This window comes from Anas platyrhynchos, chromosome 6, assembly GCF_047663525.1.
Source record: "Anas platyrhynchos isolate ZD024472 breed Pekin duck chromosome 6, IASCAAS_PekinDuck_T2T, whole genome shotgun sequence".
NCBI classification, from domain to species: domain Eukaryota; kingdom Metazoa; phylum Chordata; class Aves; order Anseriformes; family Anatidae; genus Anas; species Anas platyrhynchos.
Window position 1 is genome coordinate 41624404 of NC_092592.1, and position 12295 is coordinate 41636698.

At 48.0% G+C, this 12295-nt stretch overlaps 1 long non-coding RNA gene across 29 annotated transcripts; it reads left to right on the plus strand.

Moving 5' to 3' along the window:
• The first annotated feature begins 922 nt into the window (after positions 1–922).
• On the plus strand, positions 923–12109 carry LOC140002763 (uncharacterized). 29 transcript variants are annotated; one of them, XR_011810221.1, is made up of 11 exons: positions 2205–2325; positions 2512–2652; positions 3132–3192; positions 3534–3591; positions 4316–4387; positions 4654–4796; positions 4890–4942; positions 5339–5432; positions 9361–9452; positions 10921–11028; positions 11105–12109. It is a non-coding gene; the product is annotated as an uncharacterized lncRNA (long non-coding RNA). The 29 variants fall into 29 exon arrangements; XR_011810225.1 differs by having other exon boundaries at positions 2215–2325; positions 4654–4755; XR_011810205.1 differs by lacking the exons at positions 3534–3591; positions 4316–4387 and adding an exon at positions 995–1012 and having other exon boundaries at positions 2234–2325.
• Positions 12110–12295: the final 186 nt, after the last annotated feature.

Below are 12295 nucleotides of genomic sequence, written 5' to 3' on the forward strand. Positions count from 1 at the left end.
AGTTCTGGGACTCCCGACTTCCTGGAGGCCATGTTGAGCGCCCAGAGCATACCGGGAAATGCAGTTCTGGGACTCCGAACGTCCGGGAGGCCATGTTGGGTGCCCAGAGCATACCGGGAAATGCAGTTCTCGGGGACTAGGGCTGGGGCTAGGGTTAGAGTTTAGGGTGAGGGTTGGGGTTAGGGTTAGGGCTAGTGAATGCTGGTTCTCTGTGTTTGCAGATGACGGTGAGCGTGTTTAAACTAATTCCAGTTGAAGAAGTTTCAGTTACTTGCTTGGTGACATTATCAGTTCAACATTAAAAGCTGCAGCAAAAGCAAAAGGGGATTTTTGCTTCTAGAAACACCCCAGTTGTCCTGTCTGCACTCTGCATGCTGTTGAGCTAAGCCTTATAAATAAGTAAATAAACCAGAGGTGCTGCTGCTCCTCTTTTTGCTTTTTTGTGCTTTCCCCGCATGCGACCTCTGCCGCCCCCTGCTGGTGGAAAACGTGTACTGCAGGCCGCCGGGGGCACGCATGCGCGGTGACGCCCGCGGGCGCCCTCTGCCGCTACCTCCTGGTGGAAAACAAGTACTGCAGGCGGCCGGGGGCCGCGCATGCGCGTTGCTTATTACGTCTTTTTTTTTTTTTGATGTGTAATTTCCTACGCTCCTAGATTTTTCTTCATATGTAAATGAAAGGTTCGTGCTAATTCCCGTTGAAAATATTTCATTTACTTTCTTGGTTGTATTGTCCTTTCTATGTTCAAAGCTGAGTCAAAAATACGGTAAATTTTGCTTCTAGAAACACCGCAGTTCTTTTGTCTGCACTCCGCATGCTGTAAACTAGGGATAGGTGACAAATAAATAAAAAAATAAATAAAAGAACACAGCTGCTGCTCCTGCTCTCTTTCTTGTTTTTTGCCCCCTCCTCTTTCCCAGGTGATTGGGTTTGGGTGCTGGGCGGGGCCAAATGTTATACGAGCCCTAGGCATTCTATCAGAGAGCTCCTTCTGCGTGGGCTGCTCTTTGGGGTCGGTGCTTTGTTTATTCTTCTGTTAGCTACATGCAGGGTTCTTTTCGTGGGTCAGAGTCTTGTACGATATTTTAGAGGAAACCAATCTAGTAGTACGTGCATTTATTGCAAGAAGCTCTTTGGAGGTGATTAATTGTTGTAGCACTTTTATGGATAGATAGGATGTCAATGTTATTTTGTGTGTTTGCTTTGTTGTTCTATGTCCCTCATGATTTTTGCAGGGTTATAGGGCAGATGCCACCAGGTCTACCCCTTTTGTTGTTTTTGTTTTGTTTGATTTATTTTTCTTATTTTCTTTTTCGGAAGGGGGTTTGGGATTTGAGCGTCCTATTTTTTGGGGTTTGGGATTTGAGCATCTTAATTTTGTGGGTGTGGGATTTGAGCGTCTTCAGTGTTTGGGTTAGGGCTTTTAGGCATAGGTCTTCAGGGGTTTAGTGTGGTGGATAGTTTGGGTTAGGTCTGTAGGGGTTTCGAGGATTTTTAGGGTTAGGGCTTGCGGCTTTTTTGGGTAAGGGCTAGGGTTCCAGGGAGTGCTGTTAAATGTAGTTCTCGACAACTCGGCCTCTGATTGGCCGTGCCGGCTGTGCAGGGAATGCTGGTAGGTGCAGTTTTCCGTCACAAGGCTTCCGGTAGGCCGCGTTGAGTGCCCAGAGCATGCCGGGAAATGTAGTTCCGGGACTCCGGACTTCCGGGAGGCCATGTTGAGCGCCCAGAGCATACCGGGAAATGCAGTTCTGGGACTCCGAACTTCCGGAGGCCATGTTGAGCGCCCAGAGCATACCGGGAAATGCAGTTCTGGGACTCCGAACGTCCGGGAGGCCATGTTGGGTGCCCAGAGCATACCGGGAAATGCAGTTCTCGGGGACTAGGGCTGGGGCTAGGGTTATAGTTTAGGGTGAGGGTTGGGGTTAGGGTTAGGGCTAGTGAATGCTGGTTCTCTGTGTTTGCAGATGACGGTGAGCGTGTTTAAACTAATTCCAGTTGAAGAAGTTTCAGTTACTTGCTTGGTGACGTTATCCGTTCAACATTAAAAGCTGCAGCAAAAGCAAAAGGGGAGTTTTGCTTCTAGAAATACCACAGGTCTCTTGTCTGCTCTCGGAATGTTTTTGAGATAAACCAGATCTTAAAAAAAAAAAAAAAAAAAAGGAAAAAAAAAAACCACAGCTGCTTCTTTTGCTCTCTTCCTACTTCCTTGTGCTTTGCCCCTCCCCTTTCCCAGGTGATTGGGTTTGGGTGCTGGGCGGGGCTGAATGCTGTATGAGCCCCAGGCATGCTAGCAGAGAGCTCCTTCTGCTTGGGCTGCTCTTTGGGGTAAGTGCTTTGTTTTTCCTTCAGTCAGTTGCAGGGTTCTCTAGGCAGACTGGAGCCTATGGATTTCTGGATTTTAAGTGCTTGGAATTCACTCAGTAGCGGGATGTTTAGTAGGGGCTGCTGGCTCACTGTTTTTTTGGGATGGTGGGATACTCTTCTGTTTTTGAGCTATATTTTAATCTCTAGATGTATAAACCCACTTGTGTAACTCTCCAGAGGACTAAAACCAGCTTGATTGAATGCTACATATGGCTTGGCAGCGTAGATGCACCGTTACCAAGAGACTGAGCAGAGTTGTATCAGAGTCACCTCTTTCATCTGCAAAGGGTAAGTTTGATTACCCCTGCCGAGGCTTGTGTGTGTGCATGTCTTTTTGGCATTTGTGGAGCTCGGTTGTTTTTCTTTGTGTGTGTGCATGTTCTTTTTTTTTTTTTTTTTTTGAGGGTCAAACAGTGTGTTTGCTGAGTGTGGTTAGAATGAGGAGGTGGGGAGCTGCTCAGGACTGGAAGGTTTGGTTTCTAGGAGTATGCGGCATCCTTCCTGTGCGACGTGACTAATTGTTGGGCTGGAACGTTCCAGCTTTCGTGTGTCTTAAGCAATGTAGCTTGTGTAGTGTGTGTTGTGTGGCCTGGGCAGAGTTTGCTGTGGTGCAGTGGGCGAAGAATCTCAGTTAGAGCTGGTGAGCAGCTGAAGTACCAGAGCTGGGAAGAGAGAGGTCTTGGAGCAGGTACGCTGTGGCTGTGAGGTGCCTCAGAGTGTGCTTTTCTGTCTTTTTTTTTGTTTTGTTTTGTTGTTTTTTTTTGCAGGTGCTTTGTGCGGTCGTGGACAGGAAAGGGAAATCCTCGTGTCGCGGAGCAGTGAGGGAAGGTGAGTGTTGTCAGCCTGGTCATCCCTTATCTGAAGCGAAGGGAAGACACTCAGGTGTTTCCCTGTGAGGGTCCGAGGTGAGTCTGTTTGGGATAGAGGAGCAGCGTGGCAGGTGGGCGCTTGCAAGCACAGTGGTTCTTTTGTCCTTTTGTGTTCCCCGGTGGTGTGGATGATGCTGGCCGCTCCTTTCAAGCTTGCACCTAATTTGCAGGTCCAGAGGCAAGTGGAGTGCTGTTTTGAAAGGATAAAAGTAAAGCTGGGGTCGCTTATGTTGTTGAGGGATGGGTGCTACTGCTGGCAGCTGAATGTTTATCTTCTGCCTGTGTTTTGCCTTTCATTAGGCTGAAATGCAGTGTGCAGTGCAGGATGTCTCAACCAGCTGCCTCTGCAGTGACTCTGGTGCGTGATGAGCAGAGGTAGCTGTTAATTTTGGGGGTGTGGTTGTCACTGAAGTTATTTTCCTACATCCAATAGAGTAAAATTCCAGTTTGCCTTTTAGAGGTGCTATAAGTGGGTAAAGAGAAGAGATGGAAGCATGTGCCACGTGGGGCAGGCAAGCGGCTGAGGTACAGGAGGGGATGAGAGTATGTGATTTTTTTCCTGGGGGTGGAATGGAATTGATTGTTTTGGTGTATAGTCTGTTTTGCTCCTAGATCTTTCATTCATTGTAAATAAAAGTTTGAGCCAGTTCCAGTTAGGAATGTTCCAGTTACGACCCAGCAAGTATTGTCCTTTTAATGTTAAAAAAAAGTGTGGCAAAAGCATGGGTGCAGATCTGTTTCAGGTCTTGTGCATCATATTCGGTTGGGGATCGCGTCTGTTTCCATCCTCACTCTTGCAGAAGTCATCTGGGCCGCATCAGGAGCTCTTGCTTGGGAATTGATTTCCTAAGTGTCTTCTTAGGGGGTTTTCAGTCCCCATCCTTCTGGTCTCTTGTCTTGAAGGCAGGCTTTTTAGGCCTCCGTCATCCCAGTTCTGGCAGTTGCTTCCAGTTGCATGTTGTGACATTTGAGTCTCTCCTAGGGTCTGGTGCAGAGCACCTGTTCTGACTTGCTGTTGCTGTAGGGCTTTCTTTTTGGGGGTCACTTTTTCTTGTGCCTTGTGTTGTGTGTTTTGTTTGTAGTGTTTGTGGCGTGCCTGTGTGTGTGTACGTGTTTGGTCTGGAGCTGTCCTGCCTGGCAGTTAGTGATGACAGGTAACGTGGCAGTGCATGGGTGTACTAATACATTGTCTGGACTGTTTTGGTAAAGATATCCAGTCTGCCTCTGGGCACGTACTGAAGGGCAGCTGGCACAGTCCTCTCTGTGGTGTTTGGCAGACTGGAGGGGGGAGAGTTGAGCTGCTTGCGAGCAACTGCTCGCATAGCACTTGAACGGTGTGCTTGAGGAGGTCTGTCGAATCTTGAAAGCTTACAGATACGGGGTTTTGAATTTTTTATTTTTATTTCTTTCCTGTCCCCAGTAGAGCGTAAACCTTTGGAGGAACCTGTCACGGAAAGAGCTCCTTCTGGAACTGTTCAGCACTCCATAGGCAACTCAGTGACTGGCTTGATCTACTTCTGAGGTGCTGAGGCAAGGAGGCTGCTGTTTTGAAACGATAGTATTGTAAATGGGGTCCCTTTTGTGTTGTTGAGGGATGGGTGCTAATGCTGGCAGCTGAATGATTGATTCTCTTGTGCCTGTTTTCATTTGTTAAAGCTGAAACACAGTGTACGACACGGGACTTGACGACCAGAGCTGCTTTTGGCAAGGTGAGTGATGAACAGATATAGAAGGTAATTTAGGGGTGCAGTTGTCACTGCAGTTACTGAACTACACAAAGTACAGTAAAAATCCTGTTTATATTTCAGGGGTGTTGTAGCTGGCCTAAGAGAGCAGATGGAAGCATCTGCCTCGAGGGGAGGGGAGGGCAGGGCAGGGAGGTAAGGCAGCAGATGAGAGTAACTGTCCCAGCTGTGCTGTGGCTTTGGATGCTGCTTCAGCCTATGCTTTTCTTTTTGTTTCACATTTGTCTCACACAGGCTGAGTGGGGCCAAGCTGCACTCTGAAGAGCAGCACGAGAAGGGCGGGCTGGTTGTGAGCTGGATTGGAGCAGAACTGCCAAGTAGCACGAGGTGAGTGCGAAGGGTATCCATCTTGCTTTACAGGTGCCATGGCAGGCTCTCTAGAGAAGTGGTTGAGGATTGGAGAAGAGGTTGCAGATGATCAAGGAGCGACACGTGCAGGGATGGCTTGAAAAGGGTATGGCTGCTTTCTCTTCTGTTTATCAGGTGTCCCAGGCAATGTGGGCTGTGGTGTTAGTCTTTAGAATCGGAACAAAGCAGGTGCTGCAATGCTGCGTCTGTTTTTTTTTTTGGTGTTGGGGTTGCACCTTGGTGAGTGTAGGGATGGGTTTTAAGTGGGTGCAGCGGAGGGCCTGGCCCCAGTGTCCTGTAGTGTGTTTTGACCCATCAGCATAGCCTTTTGTTTCTCAGGTAGTGTCGCGTTAAAGGGGTGTAGCTGATTAACCGTTACGGGCCCGGTTGGATTCAGAGTACTGAACCAGTCGGACATTCACCAAAACTGGGGGTCCGTTCGGACATTCACCAAAAACGTAATAACCGCCTGGGGGTCCGCTCAGACATTCACCAAAAACGTATTAACCACCTGGGGGTCCGTTCAGACATTCAGCAACAATGCATTAACCGTCTGGGGGTCTGGTTAGATTCAGAACACTGAACTATCACGGATAACCACCCTCACCCTAGTTGCATTAATGAGAGCTATCACAATGCAATCAAGTATGGTTTATTACAGCAACAGGTAATCAGGTTCTTTTGGATTGCCGGTGATAGTGACTATCTGCAAAAGCAAGCTAGTATGCATGAAATACACAGGTGTTATAGGTGTTACGGATGTTATACAGGTGTTACAGGTGCGCAGCCTAGAAATAAACGCGTTAAAAGGATCAAAGACTCTATAGAGATTTATAAGCAAATATTCAGATCTCACCCAAAGGCGTCCCAATGGGGGGGCAAGAGAGGCTCAGCCCGTCGACTGATCCCAGGAGTCAGGAGGTCCTAAGGATGTTGTTTGTCCTCGGGATGGTATCTCCCCTGACGATGGTATCTTCCCTAACATCCCCTCTCTCTTGGGCCAATTTATATTATTTTCTATCTTTTAGGTGGAGCTTGAGTGGCTCTAGTCAAGCATATCTTAGTTATGATTGGTGTAAAGTTTTCCTGTCTCCGTTTAAAGTAATAGGCTCCGAGAAATTCAGAGCGCGTGCTCAGTGAGGGGTGGTCGCACCTTGGAGGCGGGTAGCTTTTGGGATGGAGGTGTGTTTTGGTATTATAATGATATTATAATGAGCAAAAAGTACACTAGGGTACAGCATTTGTCAAAACATGACAGGTCTTTGGCTTAGGGTGGCAAAAAGTGCAGCTTTGTGCACAAGAACAATCGAGGCCCCACCTGATTACAGAGCCTAGCCGTGGTGTCTCCACTCCACTCTACGCTCCGTGGTGTTCCTTAGAGCTAGCACACCAAGTTTCCCCAGCGCGATAGCATCTAAGGTTGGGAGCCTAGGGAATGCTCAGATAATGCAGTTATGCCCTACCCTGAAAGCCTCTTCAATGCTGTACCTCTTCCTTAAAAGTGTGAATGTTAGTTTTATTTTCCTAGTTACTTCAGGCATTTACACCACAGGTAGCTTACTGAAGTAAGTGATTTTTCCTGCAAGTGGAATGGATTTTTTTTTTTTTTTTGGCGTGCAATCAGTTCTGTGTTGCCTTCAGGGGGCAGTGGCGACCTGGTTCAGGAACGGCACGGCGACCAACCCCAGGCCGCTCGGTCCATCGGCTCACAGACACCAATGTGGTGGATGGCAAATGGCATTTATTGTCGAGTCACATGGGCTTACATACCCGAGGCCCATAGCGTCACTTCCGCTTGCTTACATCACAGACCACACGCTACTGTCCATCAAGGGAGGGGCTCCACCTTTCCGTACATCGTGACATCTTCCGGCCGCCAGACCCTAACTACCCACATTTCCCCCCTCCCTATGCACAACCAAATTAGCTAAAATATAACAATCTTAAGACGTAGACATCATAACTTAACTAAAATACATAAGGCACAATAACCAGGAGAAAACTAAGAGGTAACTGGTAACGCTGAGTAAATGCACTCTTAAAGTAGTTGTTGGTGTTCTACCAACATAATGTTAACTTTCTCTAACCAACTTTTAACAAACAACACAAGCATATTTAGTATACAAGGTCCAAAGATAAGATCACACAAACGCATTGTAGCCCCCCACCCACGGAGGCCGCTTCGCTGGTGTCTGGATTCTGCCAGTGTGGAACTCTCAGGCTTAGACAGGACGCTTGCTGACTTATTGTCTTCTCATGTCGCCGGGGTATACAGATTACGGGGGTGCCCGATGATCCGTTCCTGTGAACAGAAACTCAGTTTTCATTAGTTTTGTTCTGAAGTTGGGGCGTCGGCTGTTTGGAGCTTCTCTGGCTGCACGAGTTGCCATACCTTCGCGGGCCCTCAGGCCCTGGACTTGCGCCTGGGGGGTGATCACTGTTGGGTCCGTACCCATTAGCCGCTGCAGGCTAGAGCCATACAGTGTGTGATCCGTCCCAGTTACTTGGGCCAGTTGTCTCATACAGTTGTCCCCCCATTCTCGTTTAAAAATGATCATCCCACCCCCGTCAAAGATCAGTCTACAAGTTTGTGTTATATCAAACGGGAGCATGTCGTCTCCCCTGAAAACACCATCTATGAGGGTGGAGACCATTGCAGAATGAAGCCCTTTATCCGCAATGGCTTTAACAATCGCTTGTACATCCTTAGGGTTTGTTGGTGAGTGAACCCTCTGCCCCCCGTCTGTCACCCAGACCAGGAACGCTAGCATGGCCGATAGAGCCAAGATGGTGCACGCAATCTTAATTTTCCTCCAATCTGTGAGAGGAATTTCTCTGCCTCGCGGTGCAGCTTTATTTCGGATGGGGATATTTTGGCTATCTGTCCCCATTTCCTCCTCCGAATTTGAATCGGTATGTGATCCGGAGTCAGAGCTTGACTGACTGCTCACCTCCGAGTTCCGGTACCCTCCCATCGAGTTCCGGCCCCGCCCCCCACCCCTGCGGGCGGGCCGCTCTCTGCCTCGTGGCTCGCCCCGCCGCCATCTCAGCGAGGCGTTTGCGCCACAGGAGCGTTTTCTCGGATGGCCGTTCCGATTGGCTCTCTGCCCCTCTCTCACGCTTCTACCTCCTCCCTGGTCGTCCCCGCAACCGTTCTCTTTCTCGCATTTCCACGTGTTAGTAAAACCTAACATTTCATCCCCGTTCCCGCCGGAGGCTTCTTCACCCAACTCTTCGTCTTCTAGTTCAGCACCGTACTGGGGCGCACAGGGCCGTGGTCTCTCCCAGATTTCCCCAGGCTCTGGTTCCCCACCGGCACACCTGGCTTCCTCAGCCGAGCCACCCCACAGCTTCCACAACTTTGATACGACCTTCACAAGGGTTTCCATCTTCCTTGTTGGTCCGGGAGCGTCCTCCCCGCTGGGCTGGTCCCGCCGCTCCGGCCGCCGTTCACCCGAATCCAGGAGTTTTCCCGGGTTTCGGCACCACTTGTTGCCTTCAGGGGGCAGTGGCGACCTGGTTCAGGAACGGCACGGCGACCAACCCCAGGCCGCTCGGTCCATCGGCTCACAGACACCAATGTGGTGGATGGCAAATGGCATTTATTGTCGAGTCACATGGGCTTACATACCCGAGGCCCATAGCGTCACTTCCGCTTGCTTACATCACAGACCACACGCTACTGTCCATCAAGGGAGGGGCTCCACCTTTCCGTACATCGCGACATCTTCCGGCCGCCAGACCCTAACTACCCACAGTTCTGCTCCTAGATTTTTCTTTTTATGTAAATAAAAGATCGAGCTAATTCCAGATGGAAAAAAAATCAGTTACTTTCTTGGTCAGTTTGTCCTTTTAATATTCAAAGCTGCAGCAAAAGCATGGGGATTTTTGTTTCTAGAAACACCCTAGCTCTCCTGTCTGCACTCTGCATGCTGTTGAGCTAAGCCATATAAATGAATAAAGAAACCACAGCTACTGCTCCTTTCTGATTTTTTTTTTTTTTTTTTTGTGCTTTCCCCCTTGCACTTTCCCAGGTGATTGGCTTCAGGTTCCAGGTGGGACCTAGTGGTAACTGAGTTGCAGGTATTCCATGACAGAGCTCATTCTGCCTGGGCTGCTTTTTGGGGTAAGCGCTTTGTTTTTCCTTCAGTCAGTTGCAGGGTTCTTTAGGTGGGTCAGAGTCTATGGACTGATGCGTTTTCCAGTAGAAACCGGTACGCATATCTTTTTGAGTTGGTAACTGGTAGGATCTGTCACTGTAAAGCGATCTAGTAGTAGGTGCCTGTATTGCACGCAGCTCTTCCTCAGGTGAGTAGTTGTTATGGCAGTTTTACGGATGGTATGGTGATGTTACTTTGTGTGTTTGCTTTGTGGTTCTGGGTCCCTTCTGATTTTTGCAGAATTACGGGGCTTTCTGTGAGTCTTTGCCTGTATGTCAAATATTATCAAAGTTACAACCTTGCTGTTAAAGTGATGGAGCAGGGTTTAGTTGAAATGTATCATGGAAGCTCCCTGTGTGAGCATGTGTCTGAAAATGGCAGCAGTGGGCACGTAAGGGGTAGTCTGTTTCAAGTTTAGGGACAGTTTGTTATATTTCTGGAGCTTTTGCCTGTGTGTTTTCTGTCTGTCGAGTCTTTAGACCATAAAGCCTTCTAGGCTTTATGTCCTTGAATTGACGTATTAGAAGTACGTTTATGAGGGGTTGCCAGGTACGTTGTTTTTGGGAAACCGTGGGGTATGGTTCCTTGAGTGCATAAGTGCAGTAGTGCCAAGAGAGTGAGCAGGGCCACCTCCTTCATCTCTGCAGAATAAGTCTGTTCGGGCACACTTCTCAGGTAAATGTAGTGAGCAGATGAGGTAAAGGAGCTGGGAACAGAGAGGTATTGCACAGTAGCATGTTGCATCAGTAGCAGTCAGCGTTGCGGAGGAGGTGGGTGTCAGGGCTGGCGTGCTAGTGAATGCTGGTTCTCTGTTTTTGCAAGTGATGATGAACCTGTTTGAGCTAATTCCATTTGAAAGAGTTCCAGTTACTGGCCTGGTCGTGTCGTCCTTTCAATGTTAAAAGCTGCAGCAAAAGCATGGGGATTGTTGCTTCTAGAAACACCACAGGTCACCTGTCTGCTCTCTGCATGTTTTTCAAGTAAAGCAGATCTTAAAAAAAAACAAAAAAAAACAAAAACAAACAAAAAACCAAAAACAAACAAACAAACAAACAAAGAAAATAATAAAAAACAGCTGCTGCTGCTGCTGCTCCTGCTTTCTTTCTACTTCCTTGTGCTTTGCCCCTCCCCTTTTCCAGGTGATTGGGTTTGGGTGCTGGGCGGGGCTGAATGCTATATGAGCCCCAGGCATGCTATCAGAGAGCTCCTTCTGCCTGGGCTGCTCCTTGGGGTAAGTGCTTTGTTTTTCCTTCAGTCAGTTGCAGGGTTCTCTAGGCAGGCTGGAGTTTATAGATTTCTAGAATTTTTAAGTGCTTGGAATTCACTTAGGAGAGGGATGTTTAATAGAGGTTTCTGGCTCACTGTTTTTTGGGATGGTGGGATACTCTTCTGTTTTTGAGCTATATTTTAATCTCTAAATGTATAAACCAGCAGTAGGTAAACATTAGGAGGAACCGGTCAAAGGTAACAGCGCTTTCTGGAACCGTCAAGTTCTTGTTCGGCAACGTAGTGACTGGTTTGATCTACTTCACAGATGGAGAGGCAAGTGGACTGCTCTCTTTGAAATAATAAAATTGAAAACATAAAGTTTGTCAAAGATGGCAGTGCATGTTTGCAGTCTGTTTATTGCTTTTGCCAGTGGTAGATAACATTTATAAGGAATCGGTGAAAGGAAAGAGCGCCTTCTGGAACTGTGAAGCTCTGTGTTGGCAACTCGGTGACTGGCTGGACCTACTGTCCATCTCCAGAGGGAAGCGGACTGCTGTTTTGAAATTAAAAAATACTACTAAAAAAAAAAAAATATGGTGCTGCTCTATGGCGCCCGGAGGACTGCCACTCTGCATGGCAGTTAAAAAGAATGTGGTTTGGAGATGGAGAGCCACAGAGATGAAGCAGCTGGGAAGAGAGACACAAGTATTGCAGTAGGTAGGCTGTGGTTATGAGGTGCCTCAGGATGTGCTTTTTTTCTTGTTTCCGCCCTTCCCTCGTGCAGCCTTGGAGAGATGAAGTCCCCGTGGTGTGGAGTGGTGCAAAAAGGTAAGAGGGTTGTCGGCCCGGTCAGTTTCCTTCACCAATGCTAAGGCAAGTCTTTGAAGAGAAACAGCCTGGTTGCTTGTGCTGCCCCCTGTTGAACTAAGCCAGACCAAAAACAGGGCTGCTGTTCCTCCTGCTCTCTTTACCTCTTCTCATCTTGCAGAGGAATGGTCCAGCAATTCGGGTTAATAGGGGACAAGAGAACAAAGGGGTTTCAGAATAGCTGCTAACTGTTATGACTATTGCATGGGGCACTATGCAAGTCTCTGACATCCAGCCAAGATGGACAAAGGAGAAGGACAAGGGAAAAGCCTGGGAGGAAGACTATGAGCCTTCAGTACGAGAGACCCGCAGAGGGACCACCAGAGACTGATAACACATGCGCCAGTGGGCGGGTTCGGATTCCAGGAACTAGTTATAATAACCCTGCCTTTTCTAGAAGTAGTAATGAATATGTATTAGCCCAGGAGCATAAAAACCAGCCGCCTGCTGTGACTTGTGTGCGTCTCGGTGGAGCAGAGACTCCCGGCGCACCCAGTGCTGTTTGCTTCCCTCTATTCATTTAATAAATTGTAAACTTTGATTGTAATCCTATTTGGGACTTAGTCATTTATTACAACAGACAACCTTGTAAAATGCAGACAACCAGAATCCTTACAACAATTAAGTGGAAATCACGGTGTAAGAAACATTACCACCTCAAAGAGTAAAAGCCTCAAAAGAAATGTGACTTGTAACAGGCCAGCAGCTGTGTGTTTTCGGTGAAGCACCAGGT